Here is a 16,428-nt window from a genome sequence, read left to right as displayed (position 1 = left end):
AGCTGTGTGACTTTGGGCAAGTCACTTAACTTCTCTGGGCCTCAGTTCCCTCATCTGTAAACTGGGGGTTAAGACTGGGAGCCCCCCGTGGGACAACCTGATCACCTTGTAACCTCCCTATCGTTTAGAACAGTGCCTTGCACCTAGTAAGTGCTTAATAAATGCCATTATTATTATTATGTAGGGAGAGCATAGGGTGAGCCTCCCACCAAGTGCGTGGGTAATGGAATGGATTCTTTCCGTGTGGGAAAGTAAGTGGATTCGTCCCGAGTGGGAAGTGCACGTGGGTCAGAGCTCGCCCCCTCACCCACGCGCGATTAATGGATGATTGTGTTCCTCCCGTTAGGGAAGCTCGAATATTGCTACTTGATTACATCCCTCCCGAAAGGGAAGCTCAATCCATTGCGCCTAAACAGCTAAATAATTCAATTCGCCTAGCGGAATAAATTTTATATAAAACTGAGGCTTTCCGTTCCCGGCCTCTCTCTCTCTCTCTCTCGCCTCTCCAATTACTGAACGAACCCGTCTCCCCGGACGACGGGTGACAGGATAGGCCGAGAGGGTTGGTTAAATTCCTCGTGGATCAGGAATGGGAAAACCCCCAGTTGGGACAGCCCGTGGGTGAAGGAGCACTGGGAGGATCCGGCCAATCCGGTGAGGGAATTTTGAGATTGGCAGGAGGCTACCCAAATCGGGAAAAAGAGGAAAGACCGCCCTCGGTCTCCTAGCAACGGCTTTGCAGGCCGCCGCCCAGGCTCGCCGGCACGAAGGGCAGCCGTAGAAACAAAACTAAAGGAACGGGAGACGAAATGCTTCCTATTGCAGACAGCGGCGGAGGTAAAAATGCATTAGGTGATCTTTTTAGAGCAGAAATTGGCACCCCGGGCGGCTTAGGAGTTAGAAGAACGGAGGAAACTTCCTGTAACTGAGCAGGGGGTCAAGCGGGTCATGTACGAAGAGCTGGGTGGGAAGAATTCCTCGGGGGAGGAGAAGGGGGATCCCCAACTGGAACCGCCCTCTTCCCCGTGGGATTGGGAGGTGCCCCCGCAGAACCCCGAGGGGCAGCCCCAGCCCCTCTATCCTATTATCAAGGAAAAGCGGAATCCCCAGGGAAGGGTCACCCCCCCCCCCCCCACTACAAAATTCCCAGCCACTGAACTCAGGCAGCTCTCTAAGGAGTTTTCCCGGGACCCCGGAGAACCGGAGATAGGCTGGCTGGCCAGGGTATTGAAGGGAAAGGCCGCCCAGGTTGACCTCGGCCCAAATTAATTCACTCCATCGTGTTTATTGAAGCAGCGTGGCTCGGTGGAAAGAGCACGGCCTTTGGAGTCAGAGTTCATGGGTTCGAATCCCGGATCCACCAGTTGTCAGCTGCGTGACTTTGGGCAAGTCACTTAACTTCCCTGTGCCTGTTACCTCATCTGTAAAATGGGGATTAAGATTGTGAGCTCCCCGTGGGACAACCTGATCACCTTGTAACCTCCCCAGCGCTTAGAACAGTGCTTTGCACGTAGTAAGCGTTTAATAAATGCCGTTATTATTATTATTATTACTGAGCACTTACTGTGTGCAGAGCACTGTACTAAGCGTTTGGGAAGTACAGGTTAGCAACATATAGAGACGGTCCCTACCCAACAATGGCCTCAGTCTAAAAGGAGGAGACAGACAAGAAAACAAAACATGTGGACAGGGGTCAAGTCATCCTCCCTTCAAAGCCCTACTGAGAGCTCACCTCCTCCAGGAGGCCTTCCCAGACTGAGCCCCCTCCTTCCTTTCCCCCCCTCCCCATCCCCCCGCCTTACCTCCTTCCCCACCCCACAGCACCTGTATATATGTATATATGTTTGTACGTATTTATTACTCTATTTTAGTTATTTTATTTGTGCATATTTATTCTATTTATTTTATTTTGTTAATATGTTTTGTTTTGTTCTCTGTCTCCCCCTTCTAGACTGTGAGCCCACTGTTGGGTAGGGACCATCTCTATATGTTGCCAACTTGTACTTCCCAAGCGCTTACTACAGTTCTCTGCACACAGTAAGTGCTCAATAAATACGATTGAATGAATGAATATATTTGTACATATTTATTACTCTATTTTACTTGTACATATTTACTATTTATTATGTTAATGACGTGCACATAGCTTTAATTCTATTTGTTCTGACCATTTTGACACCTGTCTACATGTTTTATTTTGTTGTCTTTTTCCCCCTTCTAGACTGTGAGCCCATTGTGGGGTAGGGACCATCTCTGTAAGTTGCCGACCTGTACTTCCCAATCATTTAGTACAGTGCTCTGTACACAGTAAGCATTCAATAAATATGATTGAATGAAAGTAAGTGGATTTGTCCTGAGTGGGAAGTGCACGAGTGAGAACTAGCCGCCCCACCCACGCGTGATTAACGTATGATTGTGTTCCTCCCAATAGGGAAGCTCGAATATTGCTAATTGATTACATTCCTCCGGAAAGGGAAGCTCAATCCATTGTGCCTAAACAACTAAATAATTCAACTTGCCTTGCAGAATAAATTTTATATAAAATTTAGGCTTTCCGTCCCTGCCTCTCTCTCTCTCGCCTCGCCGATTACTGAACGAACTCATCTCCCCGGACGACGGGTGACACAACTACTCTCTGAAAATTTTCCCGATTTCAAAAGTGAAAGTGGGGTCACTCGGGGACACAAATGGGGTCACGGGGATTTCAGGGGGGCATCTGAGGACACGAGGGGGTCACGGAGGGTTCATCGGGTCATTTGAGGTGAAATCGAACCTTAAACTGCTCTCTGAAAATTTTCCCTATTTTAAAAATGAAAACGGGGTCACCCGAGGACCCAAATGGGGTCATGGGGAGTTCAGGGGGCATCTGAGGACACGAGGGGGTCACAGAGGGTCCACGGGGTCATTTGAGGTGAAATAGGACTTTAAACAGCTCTCTGAAAACTTTTCCGATATCAGAAGTGAAAGCGGGGTCACCCGAGGACACAAATGGGGTCACGGGGAGTTTGGGGGGGCATCTGAGGACACGAGGGGGGTCATGGAGGGTTCATTGGGTCATTTGAGGTGAAATCGGACTTTAAACGGCTCGCTGAAAATATTCCCCATTTCAAAAGTGAAAGTGGGGTCACCCGAGGACACAAATGGGGTCACAGAGAGTTCAGGGGGGCATCTGAGGACACGAGGGGGTTCACGGAGGGTTCATCGGGTCATTTGAGGTGAAATCGGACTTTAAACCGCTCTCGGAAAATTTTCCCGATTTAAAAAATGAAAACGGGGTCACCCGAGGACACAAATGGGGTCACGGAGAGTTCAGGGGGGCATCTGAGGACACAAGCGGGGTCACACAGGGTTCATCGGGTCATTTGAGGTGAAATCGGACTTTAAACAGCTCGCTGAAAATTTTCCCGATTTCAGAAGTGAAAGTGGGGTCACCCGAGGACACAAATGGGGTCATGGAGAGTTCAGGGGGGCATCTGAGGACATGGGAGGGTCACGGAGGGTTCATCGGGTCATTTGAGGTGAAATCGGGCTTTAAACCGCTCGCTGAAAATTTTCCCGATTTCAAAAGTGAAAGTGGGGTCACTCGAGGACACAAATGGGGTCACGGAGAGTTCACGGGGGCATCTGAGGACACGAGGGGGTCACGGAGAGTTCATCGGGTCATTTGAGGTGAAATCGGGCTTTAAACCGCTCGCTGAAAATTTTCCCGATTTCAAAAATGAAAACGGGGTCACCCGAGGACACAAATGGGGTCACAGAGAGTTTACGGGGGCATCTGAGGACACGAGGGGGGTCACGGAGAGTTCATCGGGTCATTTGAGGTGAAACCGGACTTTAAACCGCTCGCTGAAAATTTTCCCGATTTCAAAAGTGAAAGTGGGGTCACCCGAGGACACAAATGGGGTCACAGAGAGTTCACGGGGGCATCTGAGGACACGAGGGGGGTCACGTAGAGTTCATCGGGTCATTTGAGGTGAAATCGGGCTTTAAACCGCTCGCTGAAAATTTTCCCGATTTCAAAAATGAAAACGGGGTCACCCGAGGACACAAATGGGGTCATGGAGAGTTCACGGGGGCATCTGAGGACACGAGGGGGGTCACGGAGAGTTCATCGGGTCATTTGAGGTGAAATCGGGCTTTAAACCGCTCGCTGAAAATTTTCCCGATTTCAAAAATGAAAACGGGGTCACCCGAGGACACAAATGGGGTCACGGAGAGTTCACGGGGGCATCTGAGGACACGAGGGGGGTCACGGAGAGTTCATCGGGTCATTTGAGGTGAAATCGGGCTTTAAACCGCTCGCTGAAAATTTTCCCGATTTCAAAAATGAAAACGGGGTCACCCGAGGACACAAATGGGGTCACAGAGAGTTCACGGGGGCATCTGAGGACACGAGGGGGGTCACGGAGAGTTCATCGGGTCATTTGAGGTGAAATCGGGCTTTAAACCGCTCGCTGAAAATTTTCCCCGATTTCAAAAATGAAAACGGGGTCACCCGAGGACACAAATGGGGTCACAGAGAGTTCACGGGGGCATCTGAGGACACGAGGGGGGTCACAGAGAGTTCATCGGGTCATTTGAGGTGAAATCGGGCTTTAAACCGCTCGCTGAAAATTTTCCCGATTTCAAAAATGAAAACGGGGTCACCCGAGGACACAAATGGGGTCACGGAGAGTTCACGGGGGCATCTGAGGACACGAGTGGGGTCACGGAGAGTTCATCGGGTCATTTGAGGTGAAATCGGGCTTTAAACCGCTCGCTGAAAATTTTCCCGATTTCAAAAATGAAAACGGGGTCACCCGAGGACAAAAATGGGGTCACGGAAAGTTCACGGGGGCATCTGAGGACACGAGGGGGGTCATGGAGAGTTCATCGGGTCATTTGAGGTGAAATCGGGCTTTAAACCGCTCGCTGAAAATTTTCCCGATTTCAAAAATGAAAACGGGGTCACCCGAGGACACAAATGGGGTCATGGAGAGTTCATGGGGGCATCTGAGGACACGAGGGGGGTCACGGAGAGTTCATCGGGTCATTTGAGGTGAAATCGGGCTTTAAACCGATCGCTGAAAATTTTCCCGATTTCAAAAATGAAAACGGGGTCACCCGAGGACACAAATGGGGTCACGGAGAGTTCATGGGAGCATCTGAGGACACGAGGGGGGTCACGGAGAGTTCATCGGGTCATTTGAGGTGAAATCGGGCTTTAAACCGATCGCTGAAAATTTTCCCGATTTCAAAAGTGAAAGTGGGGTCACTCGAGGACACAAATGGGGTCACGGAAAGTTCATGGGAGCATCTGAGGACACGAGGGGGGTCACGGAGAGTTCATCGGGTCATTTGAGGTGAAATTGGACTTTAAACTGCTCGCTGAAAATTTTCCCGATTTCAAAAATGAAAACGGGGTCACCCGAGGACACAAATGGGGTCATGGAGAGTTCATGGGGGCATCTGAGGACACGAGGGGGGTCACGGAGAGTTCATCGGGTCATTTGAGGTGAAATCGGGCTTTAAACCGCTCGCTGAAAATTTTCCCGATTTCAAAAGTGAAAACGGGGTCACCCGAGGACACAAATGGGGTCACGGAGAGTTCATGGGGGCATCTGAGGACACGAGGGGGGTCACGGAGAGTTCATCGGGTCATTTGAGGTGAAATCGGGCTTTAAACCGCTCGCTGAAAATTTTCCCGATTTCAGAAGTGAAAGTGGGGTCATCTGAGGACACAAATGGGGTCATGGCGAGTTCATGGGGGCATCTGAGGACACGAGGGGGGTCACAGAGGGGTCATCGGGTCATTTGAGGTGAAATCGGACTTTAAACGGCTCCCGAAAAATTTTCTCGATTTCAGAAGTGAAAATGGGGTCACCTGAGGACACAAATGGGGTCACAGCGAGTTCATGGGGGCATCTGAGGACACGAGAGGGGTCACAGAGGGGTCATCGGGTCATTTGAGGTGAAATCGGACTTTAAACGGCTTCCGAAAAATTTTCTCGATTTCAGAAGTGAAAGTGGGGTCACCTGAGGACACAAATGGGGTCATGTCGAGTTCATGGGGGCACCTGAGGACACAAGAGGGGTCACAGAGGGGTCATCGGGTCATTTGAGGTGAAATCGGACTTTAAACGGCTCCCGAAAAATTTTCTCGATTTCAGAAGTGAAAGTGGGGTCGTCTGAGGACACAAATGGGGTCACGGCGAGTTCATGGGGGCATCTGAGGACACGAGAGGGGTCACGGAGGGGTCATCGGGTCATTTGAGGTGAAATCGGACTTTAAACGGCTCCCGAAAAATTTTCTCGATTTCAGAAGTGAAAGTGGGGTCACCTGAGGACACAAATGGGGTCACGGCGAGTTCATGGGGGCATCTGAGGATACGAGAGGGGTCACAGAGGGGTCATCGGGTCATTTGAGGTGAAATCGGACTTTAAACGGCTCCCGAAAAATTTTCTCGATTTCAGAAGTGAAAGTGGGGTCGTCTGAGGACACAAATGGGGTCACGGCGAGTTCATGGGGGCATCTGAGGACACGAGGGGGTCACGGAGGGGTCATCGGGTCATTTGAGGTGAAATCGGACTTTAAACGGCTCCCGAAAAATTTTCTCGATTTCAGAAGTGAAAGTGGGGTCACCTGAGGACACAAATGGGGTCACGGCGAGTTCATGGGGGCATCTCAGGACACGAGAGGGGTCACAGAGGGGTCATCGGGTCATTTGAGGTGAAATCGGACTTTAAACGGCTCCCGAAAAATTTTCTCGATTTCAGAAGTGAAAGTGGGGTCGTCTGAGGACACAAATGGGGTCACGGCGAGTTCATGGGGGCATCTGAGGACACGAGAGGGGTCACAGAGGCGTCATCGGGTCATTTGAGGTGAAATCGGACTTTAAACGGCTCCCGAAAAATTTTCTCGATTTCAGAAGTGAAAGTGGGGTCGTCTGAGGACACAAATGGGGTCACGGCGAGTTCAGGGGTGCATCTGAGGACACGAGGGGGTCACGGAGGGGTCATCGGGTCATTTGAGGTGAAATCGGACTTTAAACCGCTCTCGGAAAATTTTCCCGATTTCCGAAGTGAAAGCGGGGTCACCCGAGGACACAAATGGGGTCACGGGGAGTTCACGGGGGCATCTGGGGACACGGGGGGGTCACGGAGGGGTCATCGGGTCATTTGAGGTGAAATCGGACTTTAAACCGCTCTCGGAAAATTTTCCCGATTTTGAAAATGAAAGCGGGGTCACCCGAGGACACAAATGGGGTCACGGCGAGTTCGGGGGGGCATCTGAGGACACGAGGGCGGTCACGGAGGGGTCATCGGGTCATTTAATGTGAAATGGGACATTAAACCGCTCTCGGAAAATTTTTCCGATGTCAGAAGTGAAAGTGGGGTCGTCTGAGGATACAAACGGGTTCACAGAGAGTTCGGGGGGCATCTGAGGACGCGAGGGGGTCACGGGGCGTTCATCGGGTCATTTGAGGTGAAATCGGACTTTAAACGGCTCGCTGAAAATTTTCCCGATTTCAGGAGTGAAAGCGGGGTCATCCGAGGACACAAAAGGGGTTACGGGAAGTTCGGGGGGCTTCTGAGGACACGAGGAGTGTCACGGAGGGGTCATCGGGTCACTTAAGGTGAAATGGGACTTTAAACCGCTCTCTGAACATTTTTCCGATATCGGAAGCGAAAGCGGGGTCACCCGAGGACACAAATGGGGTCACGGGGAGCTTGAGGGGGGCATCTGAGGACACGAGGGGGGTCACGGAGGGTTCATCGGGTTATTTGAGGTGAAATCGGACTTTAAACCGCTCTCGGAAAATTTTCCCGATTTCAATGGTGAAAGTGGGGTCACCTGAGGACAGAAATGGGGTCGTGGGAGTTCAGGGGGGCATTTGAGGACACGAGGGGGGTCACAGAGGGTTCTTCGGGTCATTTGAGGTGAAATGGGACTTTGAACCCCTCTCTGCAAGATTCCCCGATTTCAGAAGTGAAAATGGGGTTATCTGAGGTCAATAATAATAATAATAATAGTAATAATATTTATTAAGCACTTATGTGCAAGGCATCGTTCTAAGCACTGTTGGGGTCACGGAGAGTTCAGGGGGGCATCTGAGGACACGAGTGGGGTCACGGAGCGTTCATGGGGTCATTTGAAGTGAAATTGGAAATTCAGTAACTTTTTGAAAATTTTCCCGATTTCATAAGTGAATGTAAGGTCATCTGAGGACACGAGTGGGGTAACAGAGAGTTCATGGGGTCATGAGGTCACGAGTGGTGTCACGGAGAGTTGAGGAGAGAGAAGCAGCATGGCTCAGTGGAAAGAGCCCGGGTTTGGGAGTCTGAGGTCATGGGTTCAAATCCCAGCTCCACACAACTTGTTGTGTGACTTTGGGCAAGTTACTTAACTTCTCTGGGCCTCAGTTCCCTCATCTGTAAAATGGGGATGAAGACTGAGCCCCCCCGTGGGACAACCTCATCACCTTGTAACCTCCCCAGCGCTTAGTACAGTGCTTTGTACATAGTAAGCACTTAATAAATGCTATTATTATTATCTCTGGCTCTAAAGTCATCCTGTCCAGGCATTCTAAGTTTGCCCAAGCTGGGAGCCAGGAGAGAAATGAGTCTGGTTACAACCGCAGTAACGTGAGATATTGAACAGAAAATGTTTCTGGGATTTCTGCTAAATCTGTTAACACAACAAGCACCTTGGCCTAGCCCGAATCCAGCCCACACACTTCGCTCCTCTAACAGTGCTTTGATCTCTTCTCTCTCACCGCCAACCCCTTGCCCACGTCCTGCCTCTGGACTGGAACACTTTCTCTCCTCAAATCTGACAATGAAAAGCCTTACTGAAGGCCCACCTCCTCCAAGAGGCCTTCCCTGACTAGACCCTCCTTTGTTCTTCTCCTACTCCCTTCTGTGTCACCCTGACTTGCTCCCTTTATTCATCCCCTCTCCCAACCCCACACCACTTATGTCCATAGCTGTCATTTATTTATTTCTATTAATGTCTGTCTTCCCCTCTGAACTGTAAGCTTGTTGTGGGCAGGGGATGTGCCTCTTTATTATTATATTTTACTCTCCCACTTAGTACAGTGCTCTGCACACAGTAAGTGCTCAACTGTCAGCTGTGTGACTTTGGGCAAGTCACTTAACTTCTCTGTGCCTCAGTTACCTCATCTGTAAAATGGGGATGAGGACTGTGAGCCCCCCGTGGGACAACTTGATCACCTTGTATCCTCCTCAGCGCTTAGAACAGTGCTTTGCACATAGTAAGCACTTAATAAGTGCTATTATTATTATTATTATTATAAGTACAAATGAATGAATGAAAGGGAACTCCTAGAAGCCATGAACCCCCTTTAACCTTCCCAGATCTTGGACCACCCACCACTTAGTCTCACCTACGGCACCCACCAAGGGAGTTTGTGGGGGGCCGCCACCCCTGGAGGAAAGCGTAGCAACCCCCATCACTTCTCCCTGGCTCCTCCCAGGATCCCACAAAGACTCCCATGACGAGATTGACTCCCTTTGCCTCCCGGCTTGACCTTCACCCAAAAGCGACGGAAGCTTCCAGTTGTTCGGTGAATCGCGTTGATCCTTCCCTGATGGCAGGTCGCCCTCCCAGACGCTCCAGCCCTTTGTTACAGGATTCAATTTCTCCTTCTTCATTTCTCTTGGAATAACGGTCACCCAGGAGGTGGCGAAATCTCATGCACTTTGACAGTATCTGGCAAAACTTAACAGTCACAGGAGAATAGAGTATTCTCACGTTTAAATGGTAATAATAATAATAATAATAGCATTTATTAAGTGCTTACTATGTGCAAAGCACTGTTCTAAGTGCTGGGGAGGCTACAAGGTTAGAGAAGCAGTGTGGCTCAGTGGAAAGAGCCCGGGCTTTGGAGTCAGAGGTTATGGGTTCTAATCCAGGCTCCACCACTTGTCATCATCATCAATCATATTTGTCAGCTGTGTGACTTTGGGCAAGTCACTTGACTTCTCTGTGCCTCAGTCACCTCATCTGTAAAATGGGGATTAAGACTGTGAGCCCTACGTGGAGCAACCTGATCACCTTGTAACCTCCAAAGTGCTTAGAACAGTGCTTTGCACATGGTAAGTTTTTAATAAAAATGCCATCATTATTACAAGGTGATCAGGTTGTCCCACGGGGGGCTCAAAGTCTTAATCCCCATTTTACAGATGAAGGAACCGAGGCACAAAGAAGTCAAATGACTTGCCCAAAGTCACACAGCTGACAATTGACAGAGTCGGGATTTGAATCCATGACCTCTGACTCCAAAGCCCATGCTCTTTCCACTGAGCTACGCTGCTTCTCATTTTTCCCATTTAACTGATCGATAACCCACCAGTGGACATCCTCTGGGATGGTCAGTTTCTGGAAGCTTGATCTCGCTCTGCTGACCCCTCGCCCACATCCTCCCTCCGGCCTGGAGCCCCCGCTCCCCTCATTTCCGACAGTCCCTCTGCCCTCAATCCCACAGCGCTTAGGACTATATCCTTACACTTTGCCCTGTCTGTAATTCATTTTATTTTCCCTATCTGTAATTCATTTTATTTTCTGGCTCCTCCTCTAGACTGTAAGCTCCTCATGGGCAGGGATGCTGCCTACCAACTCTGTTGCTGTTGGTTTTTTATAGTGCTCTGCACTCATTAGGTGCTCAATACATACCATTGATTGATTGGTTGAGGAGGGGAGAGAAAAGTTGGGGGAGAGCACTCAAAGAATCCTTGGAAGAAAGTTCCATTCTCTGATCACATTTTCCCAGGGTCCTCTCTGTCCCCTGTATTCCCCTCCACATTAATAACTGTGGTATTTGTTAAATACTTACCATATGCCAAGCACTGTACTACTAAACACTGGGGTAGCTACAAGATAATCGGGCTCCCACGGGGCTCATAGTCTAAGTAGGAGGGAGCACAAGTATTGAATCCCCATTTGGCAGATGAGGCCCAGAGAAGTAAAGTGACTCATCCAAGGTCACACAGCAGGCAATTGGCAGAGCCAGGATTGGAACCCGGGTGCTCTGGCTCCTAGACAGGTGTTTTTTCCAGCCGGCCATACTGATTCTTCACTATCCATCCACGCATGTCCGGGTGACCTTTGCTTTCTTCCTAAGCAGCCCTGCTTGTCTTAACGATGAGCTGTTTCTGAGAGGACCATGAACAAACACTGACTTTTTTTTTCTTACCAATGAGACGACTCCACAAATCCTAATTCTCCCCCTGAAAGAGTGAGAACCTTACTGGCTTCATCCAAAGGCAGACTCTTATTTCAGGCCTGTCTACCCTTCTCCAGGAAGCCTTCCCCGATTGACTGGCAAAACCCCAGTTATATCAGGTTGCCACCCACCCTGTACATGGTATATTCAGTGCTTTGCACATAGCAAGTGCTTAACAAATGCCATTATTATTATTATTATTATATTCATTCATTAAATCATATTTATTGAGCGCTTACTGTGTGCAGAGTACTGTACTAAGCACTTGGAAAGTACAATTCAGTGACAAATAGAGACAATCCCTGCCCAACAACGGGCTCACAGTCTAAAAGGGGGGAGACAGACATCAGAACAAGTAAACAGGCACATAAATATTTTATTCCTTTCCTCAGCCCTTACATCTATTTCATTTGAATATCCCATTATCTCTGTAGCGCTTGGGTCTTTTTTACAGCATTTTTTTAAGTGCTTACTATGTGCCAGGTTCTTTACTAAGCACTGGAGTAGATTCAAGCCGATCAGGTTGGACCCAGTCCATGGCCCACATGGGGCTCAAAGTTTTAATCTCCATTTTACAGATGAGGTAACTGAGGCCCAAAGAAATGAAGTGACTGGCCCAAGGTCACACAGCAGACAAGTGGCAGAGCTGAGGTTAGAACCCAGGTCCTTCTGACTCCCAGGGCTGTGCTCTACCCACTAGACCACTCTGTTTCTCTGTCATTCATTCAGTCATTCACTTATATTTATTGAGCACTTACTGTGTGCAGAGCACTGTACATAAAAGCTTTGGAAAATACAACACAAACAGTGACATTCCCTGTCCACAACAAGCTTACTTTTATGCTACCTCCTGACAGATCTGTGCTGATTGGGTACCTATTTTCCCTCTTGCTCCCACTGAATCTGCAGATCGTTTTAGTCAGAGGCCATGGGTTTAAATCCCGGCTCTGCCAACTGTCAGCTGTGTGACTTTGGGCAAGTCACTTCACTTCTCTGTGCCTTAGTTACCTCATCTGTAAAATGGGGATTAAAACTGTGAGCCCCCTGTGGGACAACCTGATCACCTTGTAACCTCCCCAGCACTTAGAACAGTGCTTTGCACATAGTAAGTGCTTAATAAATGCCATTATTGTTAGTAGTAGTAGTATTTTTGTCTGACCGTCCGTCCCTCTCATTAGACTGGAAGCGCCAAGAGGGCAGGTGATGTAGAGTCCTCTTTCTCTGGTATCAATTAATCATTGGCATATATTGAGCATTTATTTGCAGAGCACTGCACTAAGCGCTTGAGAGAGTACATTCCTTGAAATAAGTTCATTTCTCCAGGCATCCTTCAGCCTAGTTTTCTTTTCCTAAGTAAGGCAGCGCTGTGCACACAGTAAGCACTCAATAAATACGATTGAATGAATGTTTGTTTGTGTGGAAACCGCCCCCACTCTAAATCCCCTCTCAACACACACCCCTAAGCTCTACATAATGATAATAATAATAATGATGGTATTTACTAAGCGCTTACTATGTGCCAGGTACTGTACTAAGCACTGGGGTGGATACAAGCAAATCAGGTTGGACACAGTCCTTGTCCCGAATTCGGCTCAGTTTTAGTCTTAGGAGGCGTTCCCAGACTGAGCCCCTTACTTCCTCACCCCCTCGTCCCCCTCTCCATCCCCCTCATCTTACCTCCTTCCCTTCCCCACAGCACCTGAATATATGTATATATGTCTGTACATATTTATTACTCTATTTATTTTACTTGTACATAACTATTCTATTTTTTTTTTTTTTTTAGTATGTTTGGTTTTGTTCTCTGTCTCCCCCTTTTAGACTGTGAGCCCACTGTTGGGTAGGGACTGTCTCTATATGTTGCCAACTTGTACTTCCCAAGCACTTAGTGTAGTGCTCTGCACACAGTAAGCGCTCAATAAGTACCATTGATGGATTAATCCCCATTTTCCAGTTGAAGTAATCGAGGCACAGAGAAGTGAAGTGACTTGCCCAAGGCACACAGCAGCTTCCTTATGCCATGCTGCTTCCTTGCCATATCACTGGTCCCAGCCTATGCCCAAGGCAGAAAGAAACCTTCAGGCTCCCCAAGAAGGATTTTCCTCCTTGGAGCCTCTCAGGTCCTACAGGTCAGGTGGAGGATTGTGACGGTGGAGTCCGGTGGAATGAGCCCCCTTTTTTTTTTTTAAGAGAAGGAAGGAAAATCCCCCGGTGGGACCTACCTGCCTGGTTCTTGGGGAGAAGAGAGGAGTCCTCCTGCTGGGTCCTTGGCCCAGTTGGCTTGGCAGATTCTTCAGAGCGGCATCGGTGCCCGGAGGGGCGGCGTGAGAGTCCTGCTCCTCACCGGATGGCGGGCAGCCGCCCCCTCCTACAGCCACACCTTGGCTCCCAGCGGCTTCAGGCCTCCGAGGGCATGTGTGGGGGGGTGCGTGTGTGCGTTGGTGCATGTGTGTTCATTCACGACAAGCAGACCCCGCTTTGCCTCTCCCCTGATGTTCTCTCGGACTGGCAGGACTCAGAAGAGCCAGATGTTCCAGCCACTTTCTGGTCGGGGGAACAGACCTTCGCCCCTCCTGCTTGCAACCACCCACAGATGCACTCGCTCAGACACACACACACACACACACACACACACACACACACACACACACACAGACACACACACACACACAGACCAAGTGGCTGTCCCGGACGCTTCTAAGCCTGACGATTTCTGGGGTGGGCTTCTGGCACAACCTCCCTGCAAGAGAAACAGCTGAAAAAGGGTGTAGCAGAAATGAGGCTGGAAAGTTGGCGGGGATTCCAGCAGTGACCAAATCCCCGGGACGGCTGGGCCCCGTCCAGGCCTCTCTGTCAGGATGGAGGCCAGGCTCAGGGTCTCCCCAGGCTGAAGGCCAAGGTCAGGGTCTCCCCCCAACTCTCAGGCCGGAGGCCAAGCGCAGGGTCACCCTCATGCCTCGGGCAGGCCAGGACACTAGACAGGGACCCCTGCAGCCGGCCAGGACACTGGGGCTGATCAGATGAAGGAAGGAAAATCAGGAAGTTGTGCAGCTGGGCTAATGGAGTGGCCCGCTGGGTCAACGGGAACTCTCCCAGTGGCCCACCGTGTGACCGCTGTGTGAACGGGGCCTCTCATGTGTCTGGGGACTCTCAGAGTGGCCTGCCGTGTGACCGCCCGCCAGATGAACGGGAGCTCTCATACTGGCCCACTATTTCAACAGGGGCTCCAAGAATCATAATCATGATAATAATAATGATGATGGTGGTGGTGGTATTTGTTAAGCACTTACTATATTCCAGGCACTGTACTAAGCTCTGGGGTCAATGCAAGCAAACCGGGTTGGACACAGTCTCTGGCCCCACTTGGGGCTCACAGTTTCAATCTCCATTTTGCAGATGAGGTAACAGAGGGACAGAGAAGAGAAGTGATTTGCCTGGCACACAGCAGATAAGTGGCGGAGCTGGGATTAGAATCTGTGACCTTCTGACTCCAAGCCCCGTGCTCTATCCATGATGTCATGCTGCAATCCCTTATCAGGATCTCTCGTAGTGGCCCGCTGGGTGAACGGGACCAGAGAAATCCCCACTTCTCCCAACTCTGGACTGAATCCTGAATCTCCCTGACCCTCTCCGACCAGCCCATTGAGAGGCAGTGGCCGGACCGTCCTGGAGCTCAAGTTGAAATTCCCAAACCCCGGTGATGATCCGTTTTGGTGCCGGGCCATTCTCAGCTGCTCCCCTAGTCCTACTCCTATCCCGAGGGATTTGTGAGTATAAACTCCGCCGCTTCAGAACCGAGATGGACCTGGGCCAGTGCCATCCAAAGCCTTTAGACCCGAAGGCCATGATGCCCTCTGACACTTTGGGGGCCCTGGAGGACAGACCTCTGGCAAACAGCATCTGGAAGTCAGCCCTCGCTTGATCAATTGGAAGTGGACCCAGCTGGCCAGAAATCCTGAATTCGTTCTAAACTCTGACCCCATCCATCCAGAATATCTCCCCCAGGCTCCCAGTTCATTGACTCCCCTCTCTGATTCCAAGTGCCCTTTGAAAAGCTGATTTTGAGATAGAGCATCTCACTGTGGTCAAGGAATGTGTCTGTTACATTATTGTGTGGTACTCTTGCAAAGCGCTTAGTACAGTGCTCTGCACACAGTAAGCACTCAATAAACATGATTGAATGAATGAAATGCTCAGTACAGTGCCCTGTACACAGTAAGTGTTCATTAAATAGATAGATCAATTAATTGATTGATTGATTGATCCTGACTGTCTCTTAACAGCAGGAGAAGGCATGGGGATCACAGGACCTGAGTTTACATTCCTACCCTGCCGCTGGCCTGCAGAATGATCTTGGGCAAGTCATTGAACCTCTCTGGACCTCAGTTTCCTCACCTGTAAAATGGGGATAGAAATGCCCTGCCTCTCCCTAACTGTGGGCCTGTTGTGAGATCATCGAAAGCTTTAAACTGCTAAATGACTCTAAGGAGTTCTGGCTGAACATGCATGGTAATTAATCAGTCATGGGAAGCAGTGTGGCCTAATGGATAGAGTCCGGGTCTGGGAGCTGAAGAAACTGGGTTCTAATTCTGGCTCTGTTGCTTGTCTGCTGTGGGATATCAGGGAAGTCACCTCACTTCTCTAGGCCTCCATTTCCTCACGTGGCTCAGTGGAAAGAACACCGGCTTTGGAGTCAGAGGTCATGGGTTCAAATCCCGACTCTGCCAATTGCCAGCTGTGTGACTTTGGGCAAGTCACCTAACTTCTCTGGGCCTCAGTTACCTCATCTGTAAAAATGGGGATTAAGACTGTGAGCCCCCCGTGGGACAATCTGATCACCTTGCAACCTCCCCAGCACTTAGAACAGTGCTTTGAACATAGTAACTGCTTAATAAATGCTATCATTATTATAAAATGGGGATTTGATACCTGTCCTTGCTCTTATTTAGACTGTGAACTCCACGTGGGACAGTCACAGTCTCTGACCTGATGATTTTGCATCTACTCCAGCACGTAGAATAGTGCTTGACATAGAGTAAAACACTTAACAAATACCTTAAAACATGTAGTTCTTGAAAAACAGTAAGCACTAATCAAATGCTGTAGAAAAAAATCAGTCAATAGCATTTACTGAATGCTTACTCTGTGCAGAGCACAGTACTAAGCGCTTATGAAGTGTAATATGAACTAAGTACTGAAAATG

The 16,428-nt window shown here is 49.4% G+C and overlaps 1 protein-coding gene across 1 annotated transcript in view; it reads right to left on the bottom strand.

The window, feature by feature from the left end:
• The window catches only part of CMKLR1 (chemerin chemokine-like receptor 1), a 55,215-nt gene extending 41,032 nt beyond the window's left edge, over positions 1 to 14,183 (bottom strand). Inside the window, exon 1 of the mRNA XM_038763915.1 lies at positions 13,448 to 14,183. The gene's annotated coding sequence lies outside the window, so the exon portion shown is untranslated. The remainder of the gene's footprint in view (positions 1 to 13,447) is intronic.
• Positions 14,184 to 16,428: the final 2,245 nt, after the last annotated feature.

This window comes from Tachyglossus aculeatus, chromosome 21 (genome assembly GCF_015852505.1).
Source record: "Tachyglossus aculeatus isolate mTacAcu1 chromosome 21, mTacAcu1.pri, whole genome shotgun sequence".
NCBI classification, from domain to species: Eukaryota; Metazoa; Chordata; class Mammalia; order Monotremata; family Tachyglossidae; genus Tachyglossus; species Tachyglossus aculeatus.
This window is presented reverse-complemented; position numbering and strand designations above follow the sequence as displayed.